Raw genomic sequence first — 16,078 nt, forward strand, 5'->3', positions numbered from 1 at the left:
ACCCCCAGCATGTAAATTAAGCCGAGGCTCAGCTCAGCCATCTCCTCTGCTTCCTTTCTCTGGTGAATCTGACAAATGTTCTTAATAGTGGGTAAACCAAACAAAAGCCAAACCCAGTGCCGTCGAGTCGATTCTGACTCATAGCGACCCTACAAGGCAGAGTGGAACTGCCCTGTAGAGTTTCCAAGGAGCACCTGGCGGATTCGAACTGCCGACCCTTTGGTTAGCAGCCGTGGCACTTAACCACTACGCCAACAGTGGGTAAGGCTGTTAAATGTGATGTAGATGATCAGGTCTGTGATACTCTTACCATTTCCAGTCATCTCTTGTTTTCTTGTGAGTTCTATCCCTCTGACTGCCCTGCGGGACGGATACAGAGCCTTGTTCCAGTAGTGATGTAACCTGAGCATGTTTTGGATCCAGAAGGTTCTCTTCCTAGTCCTGGCTTCTGACTAAGCACTTCAGGGTTAACCTTCTAGTTGAGTACAACACTGTTGTCAGTCTCATATGCCTGCTTACTGCTCATGCTTAGCTTCTGGATTGTTTTTTTCTCACTACATTCACTAGAAGCTGTAATACGTAGTCAGAACTCCTTGACTTTGCTTTACAGTGTCTGGTCAAGGTTACCCGAGGTCCCTGGTGCTTCCTGTATAGGCAGAAATGGGGGAAGGAATCACAGGAGCCAAGTCCAAGAAACCAAAGAGAGTGAGGCAGTAGGCCTGAAAATAAAAGTGTGTTAGTTGGTGAGAGAAGAGAGATGATGTGGAAGGAGAGAAGGGAACTAGCCGAGAAAGAACGGACTTCAGAAGTACTATCCAAAGGAAGATTGTTGTTGGGTGCTGTGGAGTCAATTCCAACTCATAGCGAGTCTATGTGACAGAGTAGAGCTGCCCCACAAGATTTCTTAGCTGTAATATTTACAGAGGCAGATCCCCAGGTCTTTCTTCCGCGAAACCACTGGGTAGATTCTAACTGCCAGCCTTTCAGTTAACAGCCAAGCACTTAACAGTTGCACCACCGGGGTCCTTCAAAGGAGGGTAAAGAGAAAACAAAGGTCCTGTTCTGGTACTCTGTATTCCACTAACTTTAAACCCTTAGGCTAGTCACTCGAGCTCTAAGTCTCAGGTTCTCCATCTGTGAAATGGGTCAATAGGGTTATATGACCTCAGAAACTCTTCCCAGCTCTTGTCTATGTTTCCGTGGCAAGATTGACCCCAGGGAAAGGGAAGCATGCCAGTAACACGGAGCTAGAAATTAATATTTACCGTTGGTGTCAAAGGTTAGCATGTTGCTTGCCACTTCTAACGGAAACAACAAAGAAAACCTAGAGCCTGGATCTAGAGTAGTGGCCATCCATACCTATGACAAAGTCTCAGAAGGTTCCACCATTCCAGTGGCCCCTTTGGGGGAACTGTGGCCAGGTGCCCTGATTTCTTCACCCATGTGGGAATTAGCTGACTGTCACAGTTGAGTTCCTGCCTGAGCCAGCTCCTCCACGTGTGTGTGCCAGACAAGTGTCTGACAGTTGGGGCTTCTGCCTGTTGCTCACTAATGAGATATTTAAAACAGGACATGATTTCCTAAGTATGTGGATATGCAGTTGGTCAGAGAGAGAGACCAAGACAACCTAGCAAGCGACTGTCTCTCACCTCAGAAACAGTCAACATTTAGGTTTATGTTGATCTCATTTGTCAACATTTCTTCCCAGTTATTAAATCCTTGACTTTTTCTCTCCCTTCATGCTCTTCAGCTGGTTTTTGAAAAGACCTGAAATCCTGCTCAGGAGTCTGAGCAAGTTCCCAGAGCCTTTGGACTCCGCTGGGGCCCTGCTCTGGGAAGGATGGCTCTGTCCACACTCTTAGTGTTTTTCCACCAGTTACATTGTTGCTTTTCTTTCCTGAATTTCGTTTATACTCAGATAAGCATGATTTTTATTCAAGTTTGGTAGCAGAAAATTTATAGTGCCTTTTGGGCAAGAAGTAGGCATTTTCACACTAGATAGTGTTAATTTGGTAAGTTTAGACTTACCAAGGTTTTAGAGTGTGGCAGGCTGGGAGAGGAAGCCTTTTTTGCCTTAGTTCAGGATAAATTATACATTCTGCTTATCTCTGCTCTTCTAGCAGTCCACTTGGGGAGTTTATAAAACTCCCCAAATACTGTTGATTTTTCTAATTATTTTTGAGTGATACTTTTTATTGAGTAATATATTTTCTGAGCTACCTTTCAAATGTGACTGCTTGATAGCATTCATACAGTGCAGTGTAATAACCACCATCCTCAAAAATGTATCTGGTCCTCTGTAGTGATCATCACTAACATGCAAAGCCATTTGAGAAACTCTTTGCTTGGTAGTTCAGTTTCTTCTCTGCTTTAGTTGGGGTGGAGAGAAGGTTTGCTGGAGAAGGGCAGCAGAAGCAGACACCTTTAGAAATTGTACCCTTTTCCCATGGTAAGATGCATTGCATGCTGTCCCCAGCTCCTTCTCTTGGAATATGGATTTTTTTTTTGGGTGGGGGGAGGAGGGGAGCGAGGTGGGGGACTGGGACATGGGGATGAGAGACAGAAGTCACTCAGGTGATCGAGCCTTTGTCCAGGTCCGTTTCCTTTTGTGGTATGGAATTGTGCAGAGTACATATACTTTTGTGGGGATAGGCATATTTTACTTTATCTTTGTCAGTGATTCCTTTTCTCCTAAAGGATGAGTGTATTTCTATGTGTCCGGCCCGTATATTAGTGGCTGAGAAATCTTCTCTTTTGAGGCTCCAATTTGTAATTTAGTTATGCACAAATATTTAAAAGTAGGAGTAAAAGAAAGCAGTACTGAGAAAATCTAGTTCATATGCCAAGTAATGGAAGCAATGCCTTAATAAATCCACCTCTACGTTTTGCTTTGGGTAGATGGTTTTGTGGATATATTTTTGCAGTAGAACCTAGGTTTTTCCTCTGCTCCTATTGATGCCAACATTTTAAAGATCCAGAGAGGGTAATCTGTCAAATCCGGGCTTCACTGATTGGCATCTGATTATATCTGATGACAGTCTTAGAGATGGGTTTTAATGAAGTGTCAACTTAAGGGCCAGTAATAAAAAAGCATGTGAAAAGATATCAAGTGATCTGAAAATCAGCTGTACCATTTTAAATGTACAATATTTATTTGATGTGCCCCAATGAAAACCCAGAATGAAAAATTCACACCCAGAACGAGATAAACTTAAAGATTCTTAGGTTTGCAGCCTGCTTATATTGCATGCTTCTGAAGGGCTTTCAAAAACATTTTGTTAAAAAAGTCACCTTAACATATTCTCAGGGTGAATTTATAGTAAGAAAAATAGAATTTAGCTTAGATTTGTGTGTGTGTGTGTGTGTGTGTGTGTGTAGACCTTTAGAAGGTCATTCTAATTTGTTTTGCGTGGTGCTGTAGAATCTTCACCAGTATCATTTTGTTGACTAGTTATTGCGTTGTACATATCCTGGGACAGTACTTGGAACATTTGACATTCCTGCCCTGGTCCGGTTTTCTTTAAAGAGGGGCAGATAATTAGAGAAAATGTTTGATTCAAGTTCTGTGGATGACCTTCATGTGATTTTGGGAACAGTTTTTGATAGTCCCTCATATGATGGTTTTGAGGCCACCTTTAGTTAATAAAGACCATGAATACTGACATTGAATTAAATGTTAAAAACAAAAATCACAGTTTGTTCCAATTATAGTAGGTTAAGATTCTGTGCTCCCGGGTCAACATTTGCTCTGTTCCTTTATTTTTAGAAGTCTGCCAAGTTTGAAATATAAAACCTTTCAAATAATGTCGAATGAGTAGAGCTGGATAATAGATGTGGATTTAGGTTTCAGCCAGGGTTTGAGAGCCATATGGCTTGGAGATGAGGTGAGATTTTTCTGTCTTTGAACTTGGAAGGAGACGTGTTTCAGCGTTGTGATTGGATTAGGCTTGCCTGAGCATGTGTTGGGGTGGATGGAAGTGTGAGTGACCATGAACAGGAGCTGCAGGTCAGTCATCGGTGAGAGAGGTTGCTGTGTGATGCTCACACTCTGCCCACCTCCAGTCCTGCTGCCTGGGGTCAGCTTTGAAGGAAATGTTTTTCTTGGGTGCTGTAAGCCTCTTGATTAAATTCTGCTTTTGTTACTGTCCATTGAACTCTTGAATTCTCCAAGCCCTATAGCATGGTCTTGTGCAAGGTGAGCTTTGGGAGTTCTGGTTTACAGACCTTGGAAAGAGTGCCAATAGATGTCACACCATGCCTAGAACAGCACCCTAATCTGAAGCAGTGGGGTAAACCCAAACCAAACTCACTGCTGTCTAGTCCATTCTGACTCATAGCCACCCTGTACGACAGAGGAGAACTATCCCGTAGGGTTTCCAAGGCTGTAATCTTTACAGAAGCAGACTGTCACATCTTTCTCCCGTGGAGCAGCTGGTGGGTTCAAACTGCCAACCTTTTGGTTGGCAACCGAGTGCTTAACCACTGTGCCACCAGGGTTCCTTGGAGGGGGGTAAGAGTGAGGGAAAATAGGGGCCCGATCAGCAAAAACCGTTAGAAAAACTGGAGTCTGAAAAGTGACTAGCATGACGTGGAGAAAACGAAGGGTCATTTTAGGGGCTGGATGAGAAAGCTTGTTCACCATAATCATATCTATAATATTACCACGACTGCCGTTAACGGCATTATTTCTAATATTTTGCTTCAAAAACATTCTGGTGGAGGCCTAAGAAATAATTGAAAACATTAGTCTATAAGCCTGTACTTTAAAAATCATTGCCCTTAAGCTTTATTTTTGAACAGAGAATTAGAAGATTTAAATCAATGTATATTTATGGCCAATACAATTTTGGTTAATTTAGGAATCTTGAAATGGCTCAGATTTTCATTGGGATTTAAGGAGTATCTTGAAAGAAAATAGAGAAAAGAGGCATTAGATACGAATCACATATTTCTAGCTATGTGGGCGTATTTTTTAAGGTTTCAAATTGTAGATGGCTACAAGAGTGACAGAGATGGTATTTGTGTATCAATGAGGATAAAAAAGAAGGTAGGAAGAGATACTGAAAAATGGATTTGGGTGAAATTAGTGGAGAATTTGGAAATAAAGATAACGATGAGGTAAGGTGTTAAAGTAGACTGGTGAAATAATTTGTTGGATGATGAACCATCTTTTTCTTTCTTTCTTTTTTTAACCTTACTGTTACTTTTAACTAGTAGGGGAACCTGATGAACAGATTGTAGTTAATTCCTTTATGGGTACCCCATTTGTTCCTTTATTTGTTGGAAATATTTACAGTAAGGCTCTGGGAACTTCCACTATAGTATGTGGGGTTTGGCTATTATTAAATATATACAGGAAAACATTAAATTGAGATGTTGTAGTAGGTTTTCTTGTAGTTATTTTATTATTATAAAATAATACAATATTAGCATACAAAATAGACAAAATTGATACATTTAATTGAGATAGCTTATTGAGATAACTTATCTGTTAGCTGGAAACCCTGGTGGCATAGTGGTTAAGTGCTACAGCTGCTAACCAAAACGTCAGTAGTTTGAGTCCACCAGGTGCTCCTTGGAACCTTGATGGGGCAGTTCCACTTGTCCTACAGGGTCACTATGAGTTGGCATCAACTTGTCACACAGCATTTTAGATCAGGAAGCTTGTTCTCAGTTGCTGGTCAAGTCTTTTGTTTAATAATTCCAGGCTCGTCTACTTACTGACTTAAAAAGGGGAGCAGGCAAAAGGACAGCAGCCGATGTTTGCAGGACACAGGGCAAAACCTGGATTTGCACCTCACAGCTGAAGCGGGGTTCATCTTTGTACTTCATTGTCTTCACTTGTTTGTGGGTAAATTTAGGTAAATAGGTAAGAGCCATTTTGTGAGTTGATAAGGGAAGAGAACCAACTGGCTTCTGGAATATTCCCTTCAAAGTTAGCTATTCGGTTGGTGGGATCTACCAAAGTCATTTGTAATAAAACGTGAAGAGCAAGCCATTGGCAAGGGCTAAAAAATGATTTACAGCACCATTCAGTGCCATGGCATGTTTCCTATTCGTTATCTTCAGGGAGTAAGGAGGTGCCCTTAGTTTCTTTCTTTGATTGAGACCAGACAGGTGTGAAAGAAGCTCATGTTCAAGGCTAAAGTCTAAGGCAAAAACCAAACCCCAAAGCCCCAAACAAACCTGTATTCGTGTTGGAAACTGTTCTGTAATGAGCAAACTAATATGTATAGCAAAGAGGGATTAATGGTATTTTAATACACAACACAAGACTTAGACCAAAATATCCTTATTTAAAAGCTGGTGTTTCCTTGTTCTTTTAATCTAATTAAATGATTAAGGCATGAAGAAGTAAATACATTAAATAGGGTCTGCATTTTCTAGTTTATGCAACTTAATTGTTAAACTTACTTCTCTCTTATCCAAAAGGTTCAATAGAAATGTAAAAGTCTTCATAAAATATTTTACGGCAGTCTCTTAAAATATTTCTACTACAGGGTAACCAGCCAAACTGAGGAATATAGTGCTACAAAGGAACAAAATGATGCGCTAATTAAATGATCTTATCCCATGACTAAACCTCCATTTCTTTTCTCAAAGGGTGATATTTAATCCTTTCTGCCACTAGGAAACATCTAAGTTAAGTGATCCTGGGTATTAGACTTTCATATACTTGAGCTTTCCAGAAGTAGAGGGAAGATACAATGTATGCAAGAGAGCACCAATAGAAAGTTTAATCAGCCAGACAGTGTTTGAATAAAACATGGAAGTAACCCTGCAGAACCAAAGAGCATGGAATATACCCGCTGATTTTGATAATATTTATAGAAGATTTTGATAGAAATTGGAGCCCTAGTGGCCTCAGTCGTTAAGAGCTCGGCTGCTAACCAGAAGGTCGGCAGTTTGAATCCACCAGCTGCTCCTTGGAAACCCTATGGGGCAGTTCTACTCTGTGTTCTAGGGTCCCTGTGAGTCGGAATAGATTCGATGGCAACGGGTTGATATGAATTTAATGTGATATTAGCTTAAATGTTATTTGTGGTATTTTTTCTGTGCTTTTAGGTACCTTATACTTAAGTATACTTTTGCTTTTTACTTTTATTGTTACTACTGTGTTTTAGGTGAAGGTTTACAGCTCAAGTTAGTTTTTCATACAAAAACTTATACACACATTGTTATGAGAACCTAGTTACTATCCCTATAATGTGCCCGCACTTTCCCCCTTTCTACCCCAGATTTCCCATGTCCGTTCAGTCAGCTTCTGTCCCTTTCTGCCTTCTCATCTCGCCTCTGGACAGAGCTGCCCATTTAGTCTTGTGTATCTTCTTGAACTAAGAAGCACACTCTTCACGAGTATTATTTTATGCGTCATAGTCCGGTCTAATCTTTGTTGGAAGAGTTGGCTTCGGGAATGGTTTTAATCCTGGGTTAACAGAGCCTAGGGGCCGTGTCTTCTGGGATTCTTCCAGAATCAGTCAGACCGTTAAGTCTGGTGTTTTTACTAGAACTTCAGTTCTGCACCCCACTTTTCTCCTGCTCCGTCAGTGACTCTCTGTTGTGTTCCCTGTCAGGGCAGTCGTTGGTAGCCAGGCACCATCTAGTTCTTCTGGTCTCAGGCTGCTGCAGTCTCTGGTTTATGTGGCCTTTTCTGTCTCTTGGAAACTCTGGTGGCATAGTGGTTAAGAGATATGGCTGCTGACTGAAAAAAGGTCAGCAGTTTGGGATCCACCAGGCGCTCCTTGGAAACTCTATGGGGCAGTTCTGCTCTGTCCTGTAGGGTCGCTATGAGTCGGAATTGACTCAACAGCAATGGGTTTGGTTTGGTGTTTGAGTTTTGTCTCTTAGGCTAATATTTTCCTTGTGTCTTTGGTGTTGTCCATTCTCCTTTGCTCCTGCTTTTTATTATTTTACATCCCATGTGGTATCAATAGAACCACAGGCAATTTTATTCTAACGTTTAAAAGTTGTTTCTGTTTTTTTTCAAAATAGTCTACCATGGAGTTTACGATATGGTAGAGCATAAAAACCAGCCATTTTCATTGAAAGAATGATAACATATTGGTCTACCTCTATATTGAAGTAACTCCGCAATAGCAAACAACTTAATATTCTAATTTGGAAGGACACCATCTCTTCACATGGAAAACCCGCTGCTGTAGCGACCCGACAGGACAGAGTAGAACCCCGCCCCACCGCGCCCCGCCCCGCCCCGCCCCGTAGGGTTTCCAACGCTATAATCTTTATGGAGGCAAACTGCCGCATCTTTTTCGTATGGAGCAGCTGGTGGGCCTGAACCCGTTGACCTTTTGGTTAGCAGCTGAGTGCTTAACCACTACACCACCTGAGTTCTTCGGTCTAATACTAGTATCACATTAAAGTGAGGATAAAGGTATGCTTGAATGAAGAGGTTATAACTAGTCTTCCTTTAAAGGCTCCCGTTTGTCCACTTCAGGACAGCAAAAGAGAAATGCTTAATGGTGTGGCCTCCAGGTGTACTTGAAAACTCATGTAGAATTAAAACAAACACACCCATGTTAGGGAAAAGCTACAGCATGGTAAGAAATTAGAAATCAAGAACCTTTTCATATTTTCTGTGGAGAAAAGAATTATGACACCAGTAAATCGATTTGTGGGCAGTGTTGTCGTCTTCTGGTGCTGATGTAACGAATATCACAAGTGGGAGGCTTTAACAGACAAGTTTATTTTCTCACATTTATTTAAACCCATTGCCATTGAGTTGATTCTGATTCATAACAGTCCCCACCAGGGGTCCTTCTTCACGTGTATGTCATAATCACTATATTTAGTGGAAAAAAAATTCTTAGGCCTGGCCTGAGCCTCTTTATGTTTTTGATGAGGGTAAGGGTGGTTCTGTTCATTCTAAACCCACTGCTGTTGAGTCCATTCCGACTCATAGCGACCTTACGGGGTAGAACTGCCGCGTAGTGTTTCCAAGACTGTAAATCTTTACAGAAGCTGACTGTCACAGTTTCTTAAGATTATGGTAAAATCTAGTTATTAATTTTTAAAATTTGAAACATTTGTTCCTGTGGGTCACTCTCTGGTGGGACAACCGCAGAGCACTGGCAGCAGACACAGGTGTTTACAAGCTGAGGCTTGCCCAGCTGGGCTTTAAAGAAAGGTGTTGCCGTGCTCTTAAGAGTGAGCCAGCAGAAAAGGGGCATGTGAAAGACTGCTCTTTATCCCATAACAACCAGAAGCAAGACTAGCAGCCATGCCCGTTATACCACTTCGCATTTCCTTAATCTGAGTTTTTGGAAGGAGATACTGTTTACTGATTAATAGAATGAGACTGTGCAGGAATAAGTAATCGCCACAATTTTGTCTTAATGTTTTATTTGTGTGTGTGTGTTTTAGAAGTAAACCTTTAAGGTCAAATGAGCTTAGTTTTGGTATCCTTTGTGATAAAGATGAACAGTTTGAGCACGTAGACTGTTAATTATTTGAAAGACTACATCTAGAATAGTCCAAGAAAATGACAACCACTGAACTTTCCAGTGGTAACCTGATGCTCTTGCCAGCTTCATCTGCGGTACCAAATCTGAAAGGATACATTTATATAAAACAAGAGTAGGTTTCCTATAGGGGAAAACCGTTTGTCATTTGCTCTTAACAAGGTAAATCCCCAGGGAAAAACCTTTCTTGTAAAACCGTTCCCTTTGGGTTTATCCTCACCCTCAGTAAAAATGGAGATATGATAAACAAAGGTATGATGAAATATGAGTTAGCTCTTGCGTTTTTGCCTAGAAGTTCCTCATTCTTCATGATTTATCATTTAATTTTTATTTAATGCTGCTGTTTCATTGAGTTAAAAGAGACTCAGAATACAGTGCGTTAAATTGATTTTGCTTTATGCTAATTGAAAAGTTTTTTTGTCTTAGTGGCGGAGTCAGATTAATTTACTTTTATATTAAACTATATTCCCAATATGCTGACCCATGAATATATTGGCCGATGAAATAGTATGGAAACCACAAATGCTAACAGATTGCTAAATACTTGCAAGTCTTAAATGGAGGTTTGCATACAGCTGCTGACTTCTAAGATTTGGGTACTGGAGTAACTAAATACTATGCTACCATATTTGTTGAATATAAAGAGGAAAAGCCTAAAATATTGAATATAGCCCTAATATCTTAATATCTGATGAGTTAGTAATTAAGGTACATTTTAAAGTGTTTCTAAATATGGAATAATAGAATCCTCTAAAAAGAAGTTAGTTTGGAGTTTTTCAAAGAGCCCAGCGTTCTGTATTTCTCTGGATCAGAGTCTTTCAGGATTCCTCATTGCCTATTCGGCATATTCATTTAAGAAATATTTATTGAGTTCCAAGATGTGCAACAAGACTGCCTGTAGGCTTTGCTGTCAGGAAGCCTACGGTCTGGTGTACATTCAAAGGCCCCTCACAACTACGTTTCCAAACTTCGGCTTCACCACTCTGTGACTTTTCTGTCTAGATTGTTTTCAAAAAGTATTTAATGGCATGAATTTATGAATTTTGGATATTTCTTCAAATATAGCATCATCTAGCAGGCAGTAGATTTGGGTGGATCTTTAATCAAGGTCTCTGTTCCTCTTTCTTTTTCCAGTGATGTTTTCTTCCCTGTCTATGTACATGTGTTTGAATCTCATGTGTATGTATGTACATGGGAAATTCACGACTTCCTGGGATTTCCATCCTGTCTGGGAAGACTCATTTCTTAGTTTCAGAAGTTAGGGAGTGTCTTTTAAGACCCAGCACCACCTGCCTGTTTCCTAGTTGTGGCCAGGTGGGGAATTCATAATACCGCTTAATATGGGAGAGACGTGGGATGTTATGGGAGTTTTGCTTTGCGGGGGCTCCTTTGAACACCCCGTGCCTCTTGACTTCTGCTGCTGCCTAACCTCCCTGTACCCGCTGGGGCCCCCAGGTGCAGGATCCAGACCTGGATCCCAGGGTTGCACCAAAGCAGCTAGTGGTGTCAGAGGGCAGTTACTGCATTGCAGTCGTCAAACCCGCGGCTGCGTTTGTGATACTCCGCTGATGGCCACACTGTGAAAGGTGGGGCATCCTGGTTTGATGTCCGCTCCAGAGACTTTAGGAACCTTGCTGGCACAATGGTTAAGGGCTTGGCTGCTAACTGAAAGGGGGGGCAGTTCGAACCCACCAGCAACTTCACGGGGTAAAGACCTGATAATCTGCTCCCATAAAGCTTACAGCCTAGAACACCTTGGAGGGAAGTTCCACTTTGTCACATGGGGTCACTGTGGGTCGGAATCGACTTGACCGCTCACAACAACAACAACAGAGACTTTACCCCCAAAACCTTTGTTTTTTATATGGAGCTTTATAGATCCATTCAGCCCCCTTTTGAATGAGTGTATTTTCATTCTGTTCCATCTCTGGAGGTGGTGAGTTTGATGAATTTACTACTTATCCTGAGATAACCTAGGAGCCCTGGTGGCACAGTGGTTAAGTGCTCAGCTGCTAACCAAAAGGTCAGTGGTTCAAACCCACCAGCCTCTCTGCTGGAGAAAAAGTGGCAGTCTGCTTCTGTAAAGATTTACAGCCTTGGAAACCCTATGGAGCAGTTCTGCTCTGCCCTATAGAGTGGCTCCGAGTCCGAATTGACCCAGTGGCAGTGGGTTTGGTTTTTGTTTTTTGGAGAAGTAATCTTAACCTCATTCAAGAACGTGCCTTCAGTTTCTGTGATGAGTTTTGGTGTGCAAGCTGATTTTTAATTCTTACAGTCATTCATTCACCCATTGAGCCAATGTTTGCACCTACAGCGTGGGCCAAGCAGTGAACTGCTGTGGGCGATACAACAGTGAGCAAACCCGTCCTGTCTCTGCCCGTGAGGAGCTCGTGTTCTAACAACTGGGCATGAGGGAAATGGAAGATATGAGTATGTATTGTAACAGATGGCTATAGCTGTGGAGAAAAATAAAGCAAGAGAGGGCGAGACAGGGGGCGGCTGATGGGATGGCAGGGCTTGCAGTTTTAAATAGGGTAGTTAGGAAGACCTCACAGAGAAGGTAACATTTGAACAAAGACCTGAAGGAGGTTAAGTTCTGGATATTCCTTTAAATGTAACTTTATGTATTTATAGTATAGATGCTTTGATTGATGCTAGCCTGCCTTCCATACTGAAGAAGCTGAATTTTTTCACATCTGTCCTCATATAATACATTTCTGTCTTTTTCTTTCCTCCCTTCATCATTTTTATATGCCTTTCCCTGAATATGTAACCTTTTTATCTATATATATTTTGAGGTGCATTGACCCAAGCTATGAATTTCCTTAAGAAAACAAGCAGGTTAAGAGACCCTTTCAAAAACTACGTTTAGTTTTATTTTGAAGGGGTAGATGCGTGTTAAGTTCAAGTTCACCCTACATGTTTCTAAGTCGGAGGTACTTAGAAATACCTGTAACTGTCACTAAAACATATCCTGAATGATTGGATTTATACATGAATTATTGAAAGTAAAAACCACGATTAATAGGCAAATAGGAGTTAGCATTTGCCAGACTGCTAGTTTGCGCCTATGGATAATTGGAGAAAATCTTCCCTCATGATGGCCTCTACGACCACAGTGCACTTCCGTGTCTTAGCAGATGGGGCGCTGGGATGGCATTGTTTACACACCATAGGTACATCTGTCGTTATCTAGTCATCTCTAATCAGGGGTTGGTGGGTTGAATTTATTTGTGGAACTTCGTATATACAAAAAGACACAAATGAGAGGTTATTTAGACAAATAAAAATTACTAGTGGAGGCAAATTGCCTTGAATTCTGTTATTTTGACAAATATGCTGGTATTTTTAGAACGGGGTTTTCAGTGTATTCGTGTCAAAATCATATTTTCCATTTCAATTCAGTGTCAGAAATCCAGCATTATGTGCCTGTCATCCATTATGAAATGTACAGGTTGACAGGATTTGAGGCCATTGTACTGCATTGGAATACTTCAAAAATGGAACAAAGTATAAAATACATATATATTTTTTAACATATTTAAGTTAAGGAAATAGAAACTGGTGTGGAAGCTTAAAAACAGACTTGCATTTCTCTGTTTGAGCGTACAGAATTAGATATACAATACTTACTTCTAATCTTGGTTTCTATCCTTGAAGGTGGGTTGAATGATTATACTTGCAAATATGCCGAGTCGGCTGTGCCCATATTTTAGCAACCTCTAGGCCAGAGTCTCTTGAACTTGAGTAACTAGTTATTTCTGACATTTAAAAAAAAAAAATCAAACCAAATTTAGCATCATCGCTTGTTTGCTGCACCTCCATGTTTATGAAAAAATAATTGAGTTATAAGAGACTTGGTGCATGGAGCCTCCTCCTCTCATGTGTCCCCCTCACCTTTTTATTAAGGAAAACATTAAACACATACAAAAAGAGAATGGTGAAATGAATTCCCATGGATCCATCACTCTGCTTTTTAATGGTTAACAACTCCTGGTCAGTCTCGTTTCCCTATTCCCCTTTACTTTACCTGCTACCTATCATTTCTCACTTTTTACCTGTGGAAAGGGACCCAGATCAAGCTGAGGGCCGAGTCAGGGTTAGCATCAGACTTCTGGTCGCTTCCTCTACAGTATTACCATGTTGCGTCTGCCCCGTCGCCCCGTGGAGGGCTAGATGAAAAAAAAATGGTCAAAGAATAAAGTTTAGTTCCCAGATAAGTATCATTTACGCTTTCGAATTGTGAACTTCAGTATTTCTGGCCTCTGATTTTGAGTTGGAATGAAACATAATCTTTCAAGTTCAGTACAGGTAGTCCCTGACTTTTGACATATCTGAGTTATGGAGTTATGGCGAACCTCACTTACGATTGTCTTTTTTTTTTTTGTACATCTTATCATTGGTAATATTGCAGTTCGTAATTTGCTGATGTTATCTTTCTCACATGTTCACTTGCAGATGTTCAATTTTATGATTTACTGTTGAAAACACTGTCAGATTTATAAAGATACTCATAATAAAAGGCAGTAATAATGAAAACTAAAAAAAAAAAAAGGTATTTGACTTATGTCAGAACTGACTTAGGATGGAATTGTGGGATTGAGTCATTGAAACAGAACCCCCTCATAAGTTGGGGACTGCCTATACAGACTCCACCAAGATCCTTTCCTAGTGCTCTGTGAGAAAGTAGTTTCTTCCTTCATTAAGATGGCTTCATTTATGTCTTCTGAAGATTTCCTATGTGTTTTTCTCTTTCATCAGAAATTGTGAAATATCTATGAGTTTTGGCGTCCATGATATTATGCAGCTGAAATTACCCCTGATGTTTTTGGAATAGTACTTCAAGATGCCTTTTCAGCATCCTCAAAATGCATTTGAAAAAAAAATTTTTTGATCCAATACTGATCTTTTTAAAGTTTTAAAATCTATAAAAGTGAATAATTGTAGTTAAAAATAAAATTTTTAATTTGAAAAGTTGTTTTTTAGTGTTTTTAACTGATATCACTCTTTTAGTCAGTTGCTTTATTGCTTTTAATAAATTTCAATATTAAAAAACCTAAGTGTAGACATCCTTTGTACATCAGCATCCTTTTTGACCTCGGCTAAACAAATTAGAGACATAAATTGGAAGAAACATACATTGGCAAATATCTGTCAGTAGAAAGGAGAAATTATGTTAAATTTATGAGTCTTGGTGTTTTTTTTCTTTTTTACTTGGAAAGATATGACTAATAAAGAGAGTTCTAACTTGTAAGTCATCCCTTACCAACACTGATTATGTAGTATATCAGAAAGCCTACAATTCTTGATAAAATGTTATTGAAATAAAAAAAAATCAGAATTCAGTTTTATTCAGCAAAATTTTTTGAAGATTTTTTTTTTTAAGGCAAGTGGATATATGGAAATGAATCAAATATGATATGCAAGTCCAAGAAAACTAAAATTTGCAGCTGGAAAAAAGGCTTCACTCCTTGGGTAGATAAGGCATTCTCTGTGGCTACATAGTCTTGTCGTTTCTCTTAAGGATACTACGCTTTAAATTTCGGCGATATAGCTTTGGGGATGCCAGGGCCGGTGAACGCCAGAAGCACTCTCCAGAGACTCTTCCAGTATGGAATAGGCACCCCTGCCAGTTTTGTTTATCTTTTCCCCATTGCTTTTTAGTTAGTGCTTAACAGGATCCTTTCTACTCTGTCCTGTAGGGTCGCTAGGAGTCGGAATCGACTCGACGGCACTGGGTTTTCTGGGTTTTAACAGGATCCTAAGTATTAATGTAGCAGGTTTAGAACTTTGATTCTTTCTGATCGGATTCTTCCAGCATTATTAATACACTCGACTGGTAATTGACCAAACATTAAATAACTGCATTGAATGTTAATACCATTTGCCTAACACATACCCTGTGACCCGTATACTCATAAGTAGAACCTGATTTTCATAACTTTGTTAACTTCTGTGTGTAAGTATGTGTGTGCATACTTGTTCCTGTGTCTTTTAATGCTTCGTTCTTGTTTGGAAAAAAAAAAAATCAATTTCTTTTAAAAATATTTTCATACATTAGCCCCTACAACTTCAGAATTCAGCTAAAGTTCTCTTATCCTAAAGGAGAATGGAAAACGATTCAAATTACCTCTTTGTGAAATTGAACAGAGTGAAGTCTTCAAGTTACTAGTAACTTGGTGGCTACATCCTGTCTACCAGCTTCACTGCATCTTTTAAGAAGAGCCTTCTGCCCTGAGTTGTTGCATGCCTTCTTATGGGGTAAGAGTCGAGTTTTCAAATTCCACTTGCTTCACAAAATTGTGGTGTATTTCTGATAAACTACTCTCCTCATTTACAGGAAAGTTACATTAATTGTTGTGAATTTATGTGAATAAAGGATAATTTAATCTTTAAAGTTATGTCATTTATATCTGATAGGATAGATTTTAGATTTATAAAGTTATTGGACATACAATTTTCATGTTTTCTCTTTTTTCCTCAATCATCATGTGTCCTTCTGCAAGTATTCTTTCAGTTATTCCCTTTCTAATGGATTCCTGTTTCTCAGCGATTCTCTCTCCCTGTCCATTTTCTCCCTCTGGGATTTTTCTGTTCTG

At 39.9% G+C, this 16,078-nt stretch overlaps 1 protein-coding gene across 5 annotated transcripts in view; it reads left to right on the plus strand.

Annotated features, from left to right (window-relative positions):
• Positions 1-16,078, plus strand: part of RFX3 (regulatory factor X3) — a 315,870-nt gene that overhangs the window by 7,543 nt on the left and 292,249 nt on the right. The window contains exon 1 of one of the 5 annotated variants that reach the window (XM_049895338.1): positions 3,364-15,740. The exons of the other annotated variants lie outside the window; for them this stretch is intronic. The gene's annotated coding sequence lies outside the window, so the exon portion shown is untranslated. Of the gene's footprint in view, positions 1-3,363; positions 15,741-16,078 lie in introns of those variants that run through there. 5 annotated transcript variants of the gene reach the window in all.

This window comes from Elephas maximus, chromosome 9 (genome assembly GCF_024166365.1).
Source record: "Elephas maximus indicus isolate mEleMax1 chromosome 9, mEleMax1 primary haplotype, whole genome shotgun sequence".
Lineage (NCBI taxonomy): Eukaryota > Metazoa > Chordata > Mammalia > Proboscidea > Elephantidae > Elephas > Elephas maximus.